The sequence below is a fragment of the Canis lupus genome, chromosome 31 (genome assembly GCF_048164855.1).
Source record: "Canis lupus baileyi chromosome 31, mCanLup2.hap1, whole genome shotgun sequence".
In the NCBI taxonomy this organism is placed as follows: Eukaryota; Metazoa; Chordata; class Mammalia; order Carnivora; family Canidae; genus Canis; species Canis lupus.
The window spans coordinates 21,050,184-21,067,764 of NC_132868.1; the positions used below are offsets into that span (position 1 = coordinate 21,050,184).

At 45.3% G+C, this 17,581-nt stretch overlaps 1 protein-coding gene across 5 annotated transcripts in view; it reads left to right on the plus strand.

Moving 5' to 3' along the window:
• ST6GAL1 (ST6 beta-galactoside alpha-2,6-sialyltransferase 1) overlaps positions 1-17,581 on the plus strand; it is a 121,974-nt gene that overhangs the window by 8,110 nt on the left and 96,283 nt on the right. The window contains exon 1 of one of the 5 annotated variants that reach the window (XM_072807774.1): positions 7,218-7,239. The exons of the other annotated variants lie outside the window; for them this stretch is intronic. The gene's annotated coding sequence lies outside the window, so the exon portion shown is untranslated. Of the gene's footprint in view, positions 1-7,217; positions 7,240-17,581 lie in introns of those variants that run through there. 5 annotated transcript variants of the gene reach the window in all.

The window sequence follows — 17,581 nt, forward strand, 5'->3', positions numbered from 1 at the left end:
TGACGGGCCCTGTCTGGGACCCCTTTTCCTCCAGGTGTGATGAGCTTGGTTTCTTCTATCTGGCTGTTCCTCCAAGTAGGAATTTCTGACTCAACTAAAAGAAGAAAGTTGATTTGTTTTAGTAATTAAGTTGAAGCCCTCTCTTTAATCCTCTTGGGGTGCCACTATGTCAGCACTATGCCTAGTGCTTTGGCTTGTGGTCTCCGGCTGTCACTAGCTAGCTATATGTTAGGCAAGGTGCATGTCACCCCTCCTGAGGGACCCAACTCTGAGCTCTCCAGGCCACTTCCAGCTCTGAGATGCTCGATGACAAAAGGAGAAATATATCCCTAAGGTCAGGGGGCTTCTTCATACACACAGTAAATGAAACCTGTTTCCTCTTAGAATATTCAAACAGGGTAAAACATTAACCCCCTCACCTTTTGCCATATTCCACAATCCCACTTCTCTCTGAAGTGACTACTCTTTGTATTTTGTGGGTCCTTCAGCCCCTTTGGTATGTACATTTATGTGTGTATTCATGGTTATGAATAGAATCCGTGTGGGGGATCCCTGGGTGGCTCAGCGGTTTAGCGCCTGCCTTTGGCCCAGGGTATGACCCTGGAGTCCTGGGATCGAATCCCACATCGAGCTCCCTGTGTGGAGTCTGTTTCTCTCTCTCTCTCTCTCTCTCTGTGTGCCTCTCATGAATAAATAAATAAAATCTTTAAAAAAAGAAAAAGAATCAGTGAATAGATTCCATCTCATTCCGCCCATCCATGACAAACCTGCCTTTTCCACTGTACTATATGTACTGAAGATCTTTCCCTATCAGCGTATACAGATGCTTTTTCTTTTTCATAGCTACATTATGCTCTATATTGGGATGTTTACTGAACCATAAAAATGTTCCATAAAAACGTATTTCGAACTGTATTTAGACCCTCAACTTATGGGACAAAGGTTGGAGATGTCACTGGTTAAATGAAGCCAATCCATTAAGCTCTGGAAAGGGTGGTGAGGGAAATGGGCACAGGGATACTGGGGACCACACCCTGGAAAGCTGGAACGAAGGGCTCCCGGGAAATTACTAAGAGGTTGACTGTTTGGATGGGGTTATTTTTGGAGATAGCCTGGCTGTTTGGGTGCCCTAGGCTGCAAGGGCAAGACACTGAGCTGCGTCATCACCGTCTCCTCCTCCTTGCACTGTCCCTGGCACTGCCAAGTTTGTTTCTGTTCCCAGGGCCCGAGGAGACCCCGTGTGTGTGTGTGTGTGTGTGTGTGTGTGTGTGTGTGTGTGTGTGTGTAGGGGGTGGGGGCATGCAGGGAGTGGGGAGGGCGACTAGAACTGGAGGGATGGGGATCGAGGGGGGAGAGGGAAGGAGGGGGCATTTGATGCCAGGCCTAGAGGAGGGAGTGCACCGGGGCTCTCTGCCCTTTCTGCTTGATCAGACCCTTCTGGAGTGTTCCTTGGCTCCGATGCAGATCGTGGGAAAATGCAGCGCACCCGGAGACGGGCCACTTAGAAGACAGAGGTGTCTTCTGTATCGGAGGTGGGATAAATGTGGAAACTGGATGTTCTTGGCTGCAGGAGATAATTAAAGGCACCTTCTTCCTATGGAAAAAGGCTACCAAGCACGCAGAGCGGTTGTTGGGGAGGGGAGGACCAGCGCAGGTTGGGGCAGATGTTGCAGGGTGGCAGACTGGAAGGACCCTACAGAGCCCACTTGGCCAGCTGTGGAGCAGGCAACGTCCCGGGGCAGGTCGTGGGAGTACTGGAGCCAACGTCGCACATGACCTTGTTGGCCATCAGAGGATTGGGGCTTGGCTGGTGAGTTGACCTAGATGCCTGCGAAGCCCCTTCCAACTTTGGGAGTCTAGGACCGTGGGGCAAGAAGCAGAAAGAGGCAAAGTAGGGCTGCAGGGTTGGGGCAAGTTCCATAGGAAGGACCCGGAGCAGGTCTCACCTGTTTTGTGCAGGTGGCATCGAACAGACGCCTTCCAGGGAGGCTTACACGTTGTTTCCCTGGATCTTGGCAACCCTCCTCCTGTTCTGTCCTTGGCTGCAGCTCTACCTGACTTTATATTCATAAATTATTTCCACAGTAATAAATATATCACATACACTTTAGATGACCAGGAAATCTGGCAACCAGAAAAGAACTACATGTCCCAGGAGGTTGATTGTAAATTTTTTTTTTTATTACAGTCTTTCTAAATTTGCATCCATCTCCTGGTTTCCCTAGCAGTGCTGAGACGTCATTCAGCTTTAATTTTAGCAACACTCTACCCTTTGCAACCTCTTGAAGGTCCTCCGGGCTAGAGTTGACAGTACCAGCCATATATAATGCTCGTCGTCCTTTTCCGTCGGCGGAAAAGGAAGAGCCTCTTGGAGTTAAGCTTTAGTGGAGTCTTGTGAGGGCGACCTGGCAAGTTCACTGTGTTCTGGGCTTTTGCTGTGCTCTTGGCCCTGATGAAACACTATATGTTCTCTCATACATGCAGTCCTCACAGCCACACTCCATGTCTGGGTATCAGTAGCTCCATTTTGCAGATGAGAAGGCTGAGCTTCAGAGAGGGGTAGAGACTCACCCAAAGGTTCACTGCTGCTAAGGACTGAGGCTGGCATGGGGCATAGCTTTTTCTCTGTGTTAAGTTACAGGATTTTTCTACTGCTAATAATTCTAAGTCCTTTGAATCTGAGAAGTGGTCTCACCCTTAGTTTCACTGGGAGCTTGGCTGAAATTCTCCCTAGAGGGGCTGATGGAAGTTTTCTATCATTCCCCTGAGAACATATGAGGGAAAGAATTCGTGGGACAGTCATGTGTGGATAGCATTTGCTCATTCCCCTTTTTGGTAAAAGTTGTTTGCGTCAAGCCTGGTTTGGCCTTTATTTATTTATTTTTTGCTTGCCTTTTAAAGCTAGGATACCCACCTGATTCATTATCTGTTATGACTGGGAATAAACACACTAGTGGTGAGTATGGCCACAGATTGGTGGGTGCCTTCCATGCTTTTAGCTTTTAAATGCAACTCAATAAAGACATTGTTAAGGGCTTATCTTGCACCTGTTGTTCTTAAACAATTTCTTCTCTTTTAAAGTTTATTCAACATTAATTTATTCATCAAATATTTTTTGAGTGCCTATTATGTGCTAGTTGTTGTGCTAGGCATTGGGAATATTTACATAAAGAGCATGTGTTGTAGATAACGTGCCCACATGTATTCAGTGTAACAAGCAGGGCCTTGGAAATTAGTGGCAGACAGACCTCCCATGTCACCCTCTTCCTCTTTTCGGAGGCCTTGCTTTGTTCGTTCATTCAACAAACATTGAATGCCTGCCATAGCCCTTGTACAATGTACATTTTTAGAACAGAGACCCAGACATTCCCACAGTTCTGTTCTTCAGGAGCTTAGTTGGAGGAGGGCATGCAGATGATAGTTACAAAACTGTATGAAAAATATCATGAAGCAAGGAAGAAGGTACAGCATGGTTGGGAAAGCTTTCTGGAGTAGGTGACCCCCTAAGCTGGGTCTCGGAGGGCAGTAGCTTTTAGCCCTCCAGGGAAAGGGTATTTGGAGGAGAAGGAGCTGTGGGAGCAAAGGTGTGGGGGGACCACTAGCAGGTTGGTGTTCCTGGAGGAGAGCACATAAGGCAGGAAGTGGTGGGCCTGGGTTGGGCCATCACTTGCATTCCCTATGATTTTCACAACTTCCCCATGTGGCAGATACCATTATCACCTCCGTTTAGCAGGTAAGGAAGGCATCAAAGGCTGAAGCAGGTTCCTCGACTTGCTCAGAGTCAGCCAGGAAATGAATTTCGGTGCTTGTACTTGGACTAATCCCACAGCAGTGCCTGCAGAGGCAGGGTGGGGAGGTCTAGCTTGCTGGCTAAGGTGCTTGTGCCTTCCCTTTTGATCTTTTAAGGGTAATATCCTACTGAATCTTCTTCCTTCCACCCGCATCATGGTGTCTTCCAACATAGAGTTAAATTGGGATTAGTGGGTTTGGTGTTGAAGGCATCTCTTCTGAGTATTGGTTCTAGTTTTTGCCCTCCTTTTCATTCAGAAAATCAGGACTCCAGAGGCCTTCCGAGAAAACCTTTATGTGCCTAACCATGTGTGACAGGGGAGAAGAAGACTCTTGCCCTTTCTCTTAAGTTCCAGGGTCACTTAGAAGCCCATGTGTTACCTGTGAATGTTTAGTTCAGAGAAACTGTTGGGGGCTGGAGAGGGTGCCATCAATCTAGGCTGGCAGAGATTTGAACAGGTGGGTCTTGAGCTGTTCCTTTAAGAATGAGGATCAGGATGGTGGATGACCACAGATGACCTATGAGTAAAATTATTCCATCTTTCCCAATGAAAAGTGGGATCCCTTTGGCCTGTTCTCCCCATCTCCCAAGCTAGTTTCGGGCTTGGAGTCGGCTCTTGGGTTGGAGAGACAGTATCCATTTGAGCATTCAAATACAGTTTTTTGAAAAATAATCAGTGGAGAGCTCAGAGACAAGATGAGCAAACTGTGGAATGAAACAGAGAATAAGGAAACAAATGATACGGACATCACCGTGGAGAAGTTAATAAAGGAACAGAGCTGTACGTACTGAAAACCAAGTTGTTAGGGAAGGCTCGAGGAGAATCACACTATATGCTGGGAACAATGATAAGGAAATTAATCAGGGAAAATCAGAGATCTAAAAGGCCTGCAGAGGTGATCTCTCAGAATGGCCATTGGGGCATCTGTAGAGACACATGTCACTTCTGCGCACCGTCAACTGACCAAAACACAGACACACCTGACTGTAAAGGAGGCTGGGAGAGCATCTCCAGCTGGGGGGGGCTGAGCACCCTTTTAGAACTCAGGCTTGGGGAAGGCCTCCTATAACAAAAAGGAAAAGGAGGAAGGTGTATATTGGGAGCACTTCAGCTCTGCCCAGAGCAGAAGCCTGGGCCTCAGGCTTGATCAGCAGCAGGGGAACACTTGAGAACGCAGAGAAGAAATACTCAGAGGGTTCTGAGGGAAAGGCAGTGTGACCGAAGACTTCAACACTGATGCGACTCACTCTGCAGGGATAAGGCAGGTGGCCAGTTGTCACGAGAGCAAGAATTCTAAGGTAGGACAGAGGAGCCCTTCTTGGGAAAACCTACTTGCCAACGAAAAGGATGAACCCAAGGTGTACCTAGGAAGGCAGGGTTAAGGGTCATTTGGTGAATACCCCCTCCTTTAAAGATTTGTTTATTTATTTGAGAGACAGAGAGAGTGGTGAGCCCTTAATCCACTCAAATAGAAGTGAAGCAAGGGTGGGCAGGAAGGCTAAGGAATAGAATGTGAGAAGTACCAAGAAGGTCAGGGAAGTGGAAGACTGGGCGAGGACATGGGAGGATGCGGATGTTGCTAACTTTCCCGCTCCCGTCCTGTCTAAAGAGAAAAAGTCATGGTTCCAACCTTTCAACTCCTTCTTTTCTTAAGCTCGGAGGCATCTTTAAGGAAATAATATCTGTTTTGGTGGAGAAACATTCATGAAAAGTTCAGCTCTTTAAAAACTTAACCTTTATGTAGAATGGAGATAAAATAACATTCAAAACTAAAAAATAACTATTTTATTTAGTAGTTCCAGCCATCCTTGTTTCTTGCAGTCTTCCCTCTTCCACCTTTCTATCCACATGCAAATGTAGAGACATGTGAAGAATGATACTCATCTATTTTTTTTTTTTTTCTGGGTGGTGGGATCTTGGGTGGCTTTTAGTTCTGTATAATTTTGTATGAGGTTGTCAAAAGGTGTTGTTGGGGCGCTTGGGTGGTTCAGTTGGTTAAAGGTCCGACTCTTGGTTTCAGCTCTGGTCGTGATCTCAGGGTGTTGAGATGGAGCCCTGCGTGGGGCTCCTCGTTCAGTGCGGAGTCTGCTTGTCCCTCTCCCTCTGGCCCTCCCCCCACACCCCATGCTGCCTCTCTTCCTCTCAAACAAATAAATAGAAAAAAAAAAGTATTGTTAAGTACTGATGCTCAGGGTATGGAAAGCAGATGGGAGATAAAATAGATGAATAAAACATTGTCTTTTCATGGGAAAGTTGGTGAGTCAGTTCTGTGAACTCTGAACTCTAGGCAGGCTGAGATGCTGTAAACCAGATGATCCAGTGGGTGCTGGGGCGCAGAGGATGAAGGGGAAGGTTTCACCAAAGAGATAGGGTTTGAACTGGGTGCTGAAGAACGGGAAGAGTTCTGATAGGTCTTGAACGGGAGAAGGGCATCCCTGGCCTACGGGGGAGCAGGAGCACAAGCTTGGAGCAGTGAAGGTTTGGCATGTCTGGGTAGCCGTGAGTACTACTTTGCGATGGTTGGAGAACAAAGGATGGATGAAAGCGTAGACACTGTTCATTAAGCGTGCACCGTGTGCCAGGTGTGACACACCGTATCTCCACTCCAGGCTGCCCATCAACCCTAGAGGATGGGTATAATTATCCCTCTGGTACAGATGGGAACCTGAGGTTGAGAGACAGATTTATTTGCCTGCACTTCGGCTTGAATCCCCCGAGCTGCCAGCACGCCAAAGGCCACGGTTTTCTACTGCTCTGTGATTTGTGGTGCACGGAAGACCTTCAGTGGCCACCTTTGTGAAACATAAAAACACAAATAGATATAAAAGACATTTTTTATAGGTAAAGACTTTCTAGGTAACTGTACATAATTTACCTACATACAGACTGATGAAATATAAATCTATCTTACATGTAAATTTTAGGTAAATATAAAAACCTAATTGTGGTCCAGACTGTAGCTGTGTGTAGCCTCAAGCTACTTAATCTTACCCCTAATTTCCTTACCCATAAAAGGAAATGATAATTGTGGGGCTGCCTACCCTCAGATTTGTTTTTATGTTCAAATTAGATCATTGATGTGAAAAGATGACAAAGTATAAAAGAGCTACACAGAAGGGTTTGTTATTGCTGGCACACCCCTTGCCCTTCTGAGAACTTAGAGACATGTGTTAGAGCACCCACAGGGGGCCATAAAACCCGCCACAGTCCCGGACTTGCTCCCTGCAGGCCTGCAACACGCAACTTGGTCACCAGGCAAGGAGCTGTGCCGCCCTGACTCAGACAGGCAGCTGGAGGCTGTGATGGGAGGTAGCGGAGAGGGAGGGAGGCAGGTCCTCTGTCTGGGTGTCTCCCGTCGCCGGGCGGGCGAGAGGAGGCCCCTGCCTTCCTGGTTGCTGGCAACGTCTGGGCCAGTGTCGAGGCGGGAGGGACAGCTGTGAACAGCTTGGTGAGTTACACAGGGCAGAGGAGGGTGTTCCAGACGTGCCAGGCTACGGGAAGGAATGTCGGAGCTGCCAGGCAAGCAGGCCCCCCCGATGTCTGTCTGGTGGAGGCTCGCGGTCTGGAGGAGGGACAGGAAGGACAGATGCCAGGGGCCTCTGGAGCGGTCTTTACTTTTCAGGAGTGCTGCTGAGAACAAGGCAGGGCCCTGGCCTCTAAGACATCGGTCTCTAACACAGCACACCAGGGTGGGCTGGCAGCCAGACCTCAGGACTCCGCTAGTGTGGTCTGGAGGCAACTCTCATTTGCCCCAGGAAGGATTGGGATTGTTCTAGGGTCTGGAGTGGGGCCTAGCATGCCACTGGCAGTTGGTGGTGGTGGTGGTGGTGGGGTTCCAAAAGCCCTGTTGTGTGTGGGGGTGATGGGGTGGTTTTAGAGAGCCAAGCTACTCTGTACTGCTGAAGGAACCAGTTCCTCATCCTGCTGGTCTCTCTGCTATTCTGAGACAGGCCTTATAGCTCAGCATTAAGTCAGGATGGGCCCCTCAAATTGCTGGCACCTACAGCAAAGAGAAGAACCTTCATCTCGTACACACCATACTCCCGCTATGTGTTAGCTCTGTGAGACAGCGGCCCCCTGGATGGCAGGATGCTGACCCGGTTCTCAGCACAGTGCCCCCCACTCCCCCACTATGCTTGCCCTCTGCTTCCTGAGACCAGGATGCAGTCATTCCCAGTGAGCATGAGCAGGTGCTTTCCAGGTAAGGTCAAGGCAGTGGGAGATGCAGCAGCCCAGGGTAGGGAACACTCGGGGCAGTCCCTTTCCACTCGTCACTTCTGGCCTTCGAGGTGAAACACAAGCAGCAAGATGAGTAGGGAAAGTTCTCTGGGCTGATGCATGGAGCTGGGCCCTAGGGTGGGTGGAGTCAGGTTCAGGACCTTGCTCTTCTTTTCCTTCTATTGGGAACCAGGGTCATAGGAATTTGTCCCAGGTGAGAGAGGGAGCAGGGCAATAAGGGAACTCTGACAAAAGCAGTGGGGTTGGACCTTCACTTACCCAAGCATGCTGCTGGGACAGCCTTTGTCAATTGTATGGTGTTGGGAGGATGCTGGCCCAGGGCCCGAGTTGGGGGTGGTTAATGACAGTGTTAGGAATAAATCCCCAGAAGATGCTTCCTGCCAGAGGGCTTGTGGCGGTTCCTTTTTTGCTCTACACAATGAACATTTTATTCTGGCCTATAAATCCGGAGGAGAGGAAAGATCAGGTAAGCAGGAGAGGGATGAAAGGCACCTCCCGGGGACGTGCTTCTGCATTTGGAGAGTCCTACTCTTGTCCCCCAGGCCTTCCAGGTGACGCCCAGAGTGGGGGCTGGGAGGCAACTCCCTGGCTTCCCCTCACCATCTGCAGGGTCATCTTTCTCCGAGAGCCTATCACACTGGGAAAAACACCACATGCTTTGCAGCCACATAGACTCGGGTTTAATTCCAGATGTGCCACTTCTTGTTCTTATTGTTGTTGTGTTGGCCACTTCTTCACTGTATGAACTTGGGAACTTATCTTCTCTGACCCTCAATTTGTCATCTGTAGCAATTAATCATTGCTACCTCATGGCATTGGTGCGAGTCCTGTGCAGTGCTTAACCCAGTGCCAGCATGTAATTGGTGATAATAAATGGTAACTATTTTTTTTAATGGTAACTATTTTTCACGTCATAGTTATTTTCAGTTATTGGCCACCTGATGGGCCTGACACTCTGCGAGGCACTGTAGGTATGAGGTTATGTGAGGTCCAGCCTCTCCCTGGAGGAGCCTCTGTCTAGGAGGGGAGGTGGGTCTATAATCAGGACGCAGATGAATGTGGGTTGCACAAATTGCTGCTAGAGCACGAGGCAGGGGTGGGGCCGGGTAGGGTCAGAGTAGAAGAGGTGAGATCCCCGTGGAGGCGTTTGCCTGGGCGGTTAGGGTAGGGTAGAAGGAAGTTCACAAGCGGGATTTGGCATGCGATCCACTGATAAGGGAGGGCAGGAGCTGACCATAGGGGACACTGGGGGGCCAGCAGGGGACCCCACAGGGCTTCTGCCCTCTGCTAGCATTCGAGCTCACACAGTTTAGGCTCAGGATAGCACCTGCAGTCTTTCTCTGGCAGTTGGGTAGATGTGGACAGGGACCTAGCCAACAGTGGCTCGGGGAGGGAGTCTTGAGATGGCACTTATCACCACAGAGATCTCTCCAGGCTCAGGGCTGGGATCAAGGGTGGACGTTCCCAGAGGGAGTAGTACAGGTCACCAGACAGACATCGCAAATGTGGAACCCTGAAAGTGCAGGCTCCCAGGGTTGTGGCCTGGAGACGGGCTTCACAAAACTTTGGCGCAGAACTATTGTTATCAAATTGGGACTCGAGGAGGGTGGGTGGGAGAGATGACCTGTGAATTCCCGTGATCCCATATGTAGTGTTCAGTGTCACAAAAGAGAACCACAGGACACTTTCATGTTTAAGGATATACATTTGTGATTTTAGTTACTTGCAAATGACTTCGAAACCCTGTGATAGACACAAATTGAGTGAATCATTTGGGTGAGATAAAAACAAAGTTATATTTCATATTGGCTACAAGGAGCCTATATGTCATCTAGCAGGTGATAGAAATACGGCAGCTTTCATTTACTGGACTCTAACCATGTGCACTTTACAGGAATCTCACGTAATCCCGGTTAACACAGGCTCACTCTCCCCACCATGCCTGCCCCCACAGCTCAGTGTGACGGTAGAGAAGCAGACCACTGTCCTGACTGCTCCCACTCTAGTTCATGACCATGATCCTTAAGTGGACTTCGGTGTTGTCAGGTCATGTCTCTATTCCCTGGGCCCAGTGGTTCTCAACTCTGGTTTCCAGTAGCATTACCTGGGGAGATCATAAAAGGTAGTGCTGCCTGAATTCCATCTAGAACAAATGAAACCAGAGTCTTTATGGAGTGGACCTGGACATTAGTACGCTTTTTTATTTATTTTATTTTATTTTATTTTATTTTATTTTATTTTATTTTATTTTATTTATTATTTTTTAGTACCCTTTTTTAAAGCCAAGCTTTAAAAATTGATTCCAATGGACAGTCTTGGCAGAGAACCACTGCCATTCTCTCTAATCCAGGTGACTGTTCACACCTCTTTCTGTCTGCAAACCTTTAACACCTCCTCTCCCATCCTTACTCGCCATCAGAATCTTGTTTCCCACTTACCTGAGAAAGTAATGGTAATCAGAGAACTTTCACACCCTTCTGCCACCAAATGCATGCCCATTAATTCTACTTTCTGCCTGTTACTGTGGATGATGAATTATTTCTGCTCCTATTTCCGACCAACCCCTCCACTCGTGTGCTGCATCCTGTTCCCTTACTTAATTAAGGACACGACTCCGGCAATAGTCCCTTCTCTTCCCAATGTTTCTGTCTCTCTGCTGGACCATTCCCATCTGCCTGCCCCATCTGTCGATCTATGGCTGTTGTTTTTCTCCCACTGAAACCCACCCACACGCATATGCACATGCACTTCTTCCCCTGACCTCATCTACCCCTCCAGCTGCTGCCTCATTTCTTTGTTCCTTGAAAGAATCATTTGCTCCCTGTAGTCCTCTTCTCTCATGACTTAAGCCCACGCGAATCAGTACTTTGCCTCCATGGCTCCACAGAAACCACACCTGTCAGGTTCACCAGTACCTCCATGTTGTCAATTCCAATGGTTAAATCTCAGGCCTTATATTGATTTACCAGCAGCATTCGATATGGTTGGTTATTCCATTTCCCTTGGAAATGTGTTTTCTCTTGGCTTCTGGACTATCACACCCTTTGGTTCTCCTCTTCTGTCACTGGCTTCTCAGTTTCTTTTGTTGGCTCATCTTCACTTGTTCACTTTGTAGCACCTCAGGGAGCAGCCCTTGGACTTGACCTCTTCTCTGTCTCCTCATTCCCTGGTGATCTCCTGCCATTCGTATGCCAACAATCCTCCAGTTAGAACTCCATTGCAGACCTTTCCCTGCACGCCATATTCATATATTCAATCATCTACTCACCACGTTTCCTTGGGTGTCGAATAAACATCACAGTGATGACCGGTCCAAGACTAAACTGCTTTTTCCTTCAAAACTGCCATCCCCACTTCAGGAGACGACAACTTCCATCTTTCTAGTTGCTAGGGCTTCAAACTCTGGAGTCAGTCTTGACTCATTTTCTCATGCTGCATCCAGGCTATCAGCAAATCATGTCAACTGTCCTTGCAAAGTAAGTCAAAGAGCTGACTACTTGTTCGATCCTCTAAATTCACACCAGTCCAGGACAGATCAATCACTGCTTTTAATTTTTAGAATAGCTTTGTCACTGGGTCTTCTACTTACATTCCTGCTCCTATGGTCTCCTCAAAATAGCAACTAGAGTGATCAACTATGTTAAAAGATGTACCATTTCATTTCTTTTCTGCTCAGAAACCAACAAGGGCTTCCCATTTCACTCAGAGCCAAAGTTCTTAGAAGGGTCTGCAAGGTTCTGCATGACCTGGTCTTCAGGTCCTCACAGACTTTAGCTTCTACAATTTTCTGCCACTTCATTCTGTTACTTCATGTCCCTTAAACATAAAGCACATATTTATATATTTTTTTACTCAGAGCCTTTGCACTGCTGTTCCACTCAGTTGGAACACCCTTCCTTCTTACACTTTCATTATGTTCCTCTTCTTTTCCTTCAGGTTTCTAACTAAACATCACCTTATTGGAAAGGCCTTTCTGACCATTTTATATAAGATAATTCTGGTCCCAGCCTCCTGCCTCATCCCCCTGGCTCTCTCCCCTTTATCCTGACTATTGTCTTTAGTGGCATATAGGGCCATCTGATTTATTTACTTTATGTCTCTTCTCACTAGGAAGTTGTTTCTATGAGGGCAGGGACTTTATCTCTTTTGTTATGATTATTTTCCTAGGACCCAGAGCAATGCCTTAGGAATAGTGGGCACGATACATAGTTGTTGGCTGAATTTACCTTAATCCTCACAAAAACACTTCAGAATTAGTTGAAATTACCTCAATTTATAGATGAGGAAATCGAGGTTCAAGGAGCTTAAATAACTTATTCAGAGTCACAGAGCTTGCTGGCACAGAAGTGGGACACACACTTTCTAAGTGACTATGCCCCTAGACACTCTTTCTGTTGAAGCGGGCCTCCCCCCAACCCCCACATCCTAACTTGCCTCATTTTGTTCCACATCTCATTGCAAGCAAGCAGACCCACAGAGTGACAAAATCCGTGTGAAAATGCCCCAAGTGTGACTGGAGGTGTAGGAGGTGCCTAGGAAAAATGCATGCACCATCTCTTATCTGCAATTTCCAAATCCAAAAATCTGTGAAAACCAAGTTTTATTTTTAACCTGCTAGGTGGCAAAACCTGTCCTGGACTAGAATGAGCCTATTTATAAATCTTTAACCTACTTAGTATAAACATTCATTTGTCCTGCTGCAGAAATATTAATCCGTATCATTAGAAAGAGCTGCCTTGAGCTGGCTGCAGGTGTTACGCAATATATAGTTTGGGCCACATGTCACTTTTCCAAAAGATGAAGTATTCTAAATTCTGACACTTAACAGGCCTCGGCGATCCCTGATAAGTGATCCTGAGCCTGTGTTAATGCTTTCCTAAATGTCTGGCCTTTGAAACTATGCCTGGAAAACAAGTTTTTTTTTTTTTTTTTTTTCTTTTCCTGGTAACTAAAACTTCTTTTAGGGATCTTTCCAGGAACAAACTCGATTTTAAGACCTGATTAAGATCAGGCACAGCAGGCGTGCTGAGAAGGGCATGCGTGAGATGCCTTTCTAAAACAGAGGGAATGATCTTGGCTAATAGCCCTTTATCTGATATGTCATTTGCAAATATCTTCTCCCATTCTGTAGGTTGTCTTTTAGTTTTGTTGACTGTTTCTTTTGCTGTGCAGAGCGTTTTATCTTGATTAAGTCCCAATAATTCATTTTTGCTTTTGTTTCCCTTGCCTTCATGGATGTATCTTGCAAGAAGTTACTGTGGCCGAGTTCAAAAAGGGTGTTGCCTGTGTTCTCCTCTAGGATTTTGATGGAATCCTGTCTCACATTTAGATCTTTCATCCATTTTGAGTTTATCTTTGTGTATGGTGCAAGAGAGTGGCCTAGTTTCATTCTTCTGCATGTGGATGTCCAATTTTCCCAGCACCATTTATTGAAGAAACTGTCCTTTTTCCAGTGGATAGTCTTTCCTGCTTTGTCAAATATTAGTTGACCATAGAGTTGAGGGCCCATTTCTGGATTCTCTATTCTGTCCCATTGGTCTACGTGTCTGTTTTTGTGACAGTTCTACACTGTCTTGACCACAGCTTTGTAGTACAACCTGAAATCCGGCATTGTGATGCCCCGGCTCTGGTTTTCTTTTTCAATCCCTGGCTCTGGTTTTCTTTTTCAATATTCCTCTGGCTATTCTTTTTTTTTTTTTTCTGATTCCATACAAATCTTAAGATTGTTCCAACTCTGTGAAGAAAGTCCATGGTATTTTGATAGGGATTGCACTGAATGTATAAATTGCCCTGGGTAGCATTGACATTTTCACAATATTTGTTCTTCCAATCCACAAGCATGGAACGTTTTTCCATCTCTTTATGTCTTCCTCAATTTCTTTTTTTTCTCTTCCTCAATTTCTTTAGAAGTGTTCTGTAGTTTTTCGGGTGTAGATCCTTTACCTCTTTGGTTAGGTTTATTCCTGGGTATCTTACGGTTTTGGGTGCAATTGTAAATGGGATTGACTCCTTATTTTCTCTTTTTTCAGTCTCATTGTTAGTGTATAGATTTCTGTGCATTGATTTTGTATCCTGCCACATTGCTGGATTGCCATATGAGTTTTAGCAATCTTGGGGTGACTTATTAAAACTCAACACCTGAGAAACAAAAATCCAATTATGAAATGGGCAGAAGACATGAACAGAAATTTCTCCAAAGAAGACATACACATGGCCAACAGGCACATGAGAAAATGCTCTGCATCACTGGCCATCAGGGAAATACAAATCAAAACCATGATGAGATACCCCCTCACACCAGTGAGAATGGTGAAAATTAGCAAGACAGGAGACAACAAATGTTGGAGAGGATGTGGAGAAAGGGGAACCCTCTTGCACTGTTGGTGGGAATGTGAACTGGTGCAGCCATTCTGGAAAACCGTGTGGAGGTTCCTCAAGAAGTTAAAAATAGACCTGCCCTACGACCCAACAATTGCACTACTGGGTACTTACCCCAAAGATACTGATTTAGTAAAACGCTGGGACACCTGCACCCCAATGTTCATAGCAGCAATGTCCCCAATAGCCAAACTGTGGAAGGAGCCTTGGTGTCCATCGACAGATGAATGGATAAAGAAGATGTGGTCTATATATATATGTACAATGTAATATTACTCAGCCATCAGAAGAGATGAATACCTACCATTTGCTTTGATGTGGATGGAACTAGAGGGTATTATGCTGGGTGAAGTAAGTCAATCAGAGAAGGACAAACATTATATAGTTTCACTCATACGTGGAATGTAAGAAATAGTGAAAGGGATTATAAGGGAAAGGAGGGGAACTGAGTGGAAAAAATTAGAGAGGAAGACAAACCATGAGAGACTCATAACTCCAGGAAACAAAGGGTTGTGGAAGGTGAGGAGGTTGGGGGGTTGAGGTGACTGGGTGACTGGCACTGAGGAGGCTACTTGAGGGGATGAGCACTGGGTGTTATACTATATGTTGGCAAATTGAACTTAAATAGAAAAAAATAAAATAAAACAGAGGGAATGAATAGAATTCAACATACTGAACAGTGAGACCATCCCAGCTTTCTTTTTTTGACAGTTCCTACAATCCTGGGAGCTAGGGTTAGATCCCCTTTTCCCTAGTAGTGAAATTAGAAGGGACTCTGCATAAATTTAACAGTCCAAAAGAAAAGGCCTATAGATATTGATATTTGGAGTTCTTTAAATAAAATGGGGAGATCACTCTCAACCCTCCTCTCCTAAGATCCACTGGTCCAGCAGCTCTGCCCCTGTACGTCAAGCTTCTGGTCAGCCTTTGTTGTCTTGCTTTTAAATTTTATTTTATTTATTTAGTTTATTTATTCATGAGAGACAAAGAGAGAGAGGCAGAGATATAGGCAGAGGGAGGAGCAGGCTCCATGCAGAGAGCCTGATGTGGGACTCAATCCCGGGACCCCAGGATCATGCCCTGAGCTGAAGGCAGACACTCAACCACTGAGCCACCCAGACACCCCTCACTTTTAAATTTTAAAAGACCTCTAAGTATCTCCAGATATTTGAGAAAAGTTCGAAACATAAAACATAGAAACCAAGAGACAAACGACCACCACATAAAAAGAAACTCTCAAGAAATAGAGACAGTGTGGGAAGAAAAGCAAACTTCACAAAAACTATAATTACTGGTGTCCTAGAGGCCAGACAAGATAGCACAGTAATAAAATAAAGACAACGTGCAACAAAAGGGGTATTCAAAGAATAAGAAAGAACCCTTGGAAATTAAAAGTATGATAGAAATCAATGACTCAATAGAAGATTTGGAATATAAAATTGGAAAAATCTTGGAGAAAGACTAGAAACCCAGAAAAAAAGAAAGAAATAAAAGGGCTATGCAATGAAAAATAAAAAGGATCATTCTAAGAAGTTCAACATCTGAATAGGAGGATGTACAAAAAGAAAAAGAAAATAGAGACAATGGGAAGAGTTATCAAAGAAATAATACAAGGAAAATTCTGAGCACTGAGGAACATAGGCTTCTAGGTGAAAAAACTCACTTGAGTGCCCAATGCCATGAATGAAAAAAGATACGCATCAAAGCACATCACTGTAAAAAACCCCACACAAATCAGAAGCAAAGCTTGAAGACACAAGAGAAAAAAAAAATCCTAAACTGATTACATGGAAATCTGATTTTACAGCAGCACTGGAAGCAAGAAGGCAATGGAACCATACCTTTAAAGTTCTGAGAGGGATTTATTGCCAACTGAGAATTTATATTCAAACAAATTATTAATTAAATGTGAGGGAAGAATGATGGCATTTTCAGATAAGAGCAATCTCAATTATTCTATTCCCTGTATGTCCTTTCTGAGGAAGCTACTCTAGATATGTTCCTTCAAAATTAGAGGAGTTAATTAACGACAGAAGAAAAGAAGTCTTCTTTAAGCCCAGAGAGCAACCAGCTTAGGTTGGAGTAGGAGGACAAAAGATTCCAGAAGGGAGAGCTTCCAAGAAAAAAAAAAAAAAAAAAAGGAAAAGTTGGAAAGTTGAGGGCTGAGTTAGTGGTAGGTATATAGCATATTAAGCAAATAAACAAGAGAGACACTAATGGACTCCAGAAATGAAAACGAAGGAATATACACGAAAGGAATGAACCGTGGCACACCACAGAGCTTGGCTGTGAACCGTCACTTATGTGGATGTAACATCTAGTGTTGACTTAATAAAAAAAAAAAATGGTTTAACTATGTTAGCAGAAGTAGAAGAGGGACGTGGGATGGTGGTAAAAGCAAGCTAAATGCTCATTTTCTGTGGTAGGAAGTAATGAATAAAAGCCATATAAGTATGCTATTTAGATACACTGAGATCATTCTAGAATTAGACCAGAGAGCTGAAAGTCCTTGCATTTGGGCGGCAGAGATCAGAGGTCTGTAGGACGGGGGCAGGGCCTGAAACCATGTCTGTGTATGGCTCGGACTGTAGGAAGGGCTTATGTGTCTCTGTGCATATCCAGATTGGCAGCTCACATAGGCACAGTCAAAACTGAGGGATTGTTTGCCTACAACAACATGTTAACAATGCAAAGAAATGAACAGGAGCTCCCTTATTTTGGGTGTTGTGCATACGGCCGAGGCAGAAGGGCTTCCTTTTTCTGGTTGTCTGGAAATAAATTCTTTACACCATTTCTTTTCTTGTCCGAACCTTTGTATTCAGGGTTGAACTCATCTTTATTTTTTTATTTTATTTTATTTTTTTTTGAACTCATCTTTAATTTCAGCTTTTGTTGAGAGCACTTGGCGGAGCTCTGTCCTAACACTGGGGGAAGAAGACCTGGGGGAGGCAGGCCGGTGTAGAGAATTCCGGCTTTGTCATTTATCTGTCAGCTTTGGGCCCTGGCTGGTTACTAAAGTCCTTTTCCTTGTCTGAAAATGGAGAAAACACTCCTTGCCTCATAGGATCGTGTGAGGAATAAATGAATAATTTAGTATATTAAGTGCCTGGCACATAGTAGTTGCCCAAAACATTTAAATAAAAAAAAATATGCAAAGGAACATTGTGGTTAGC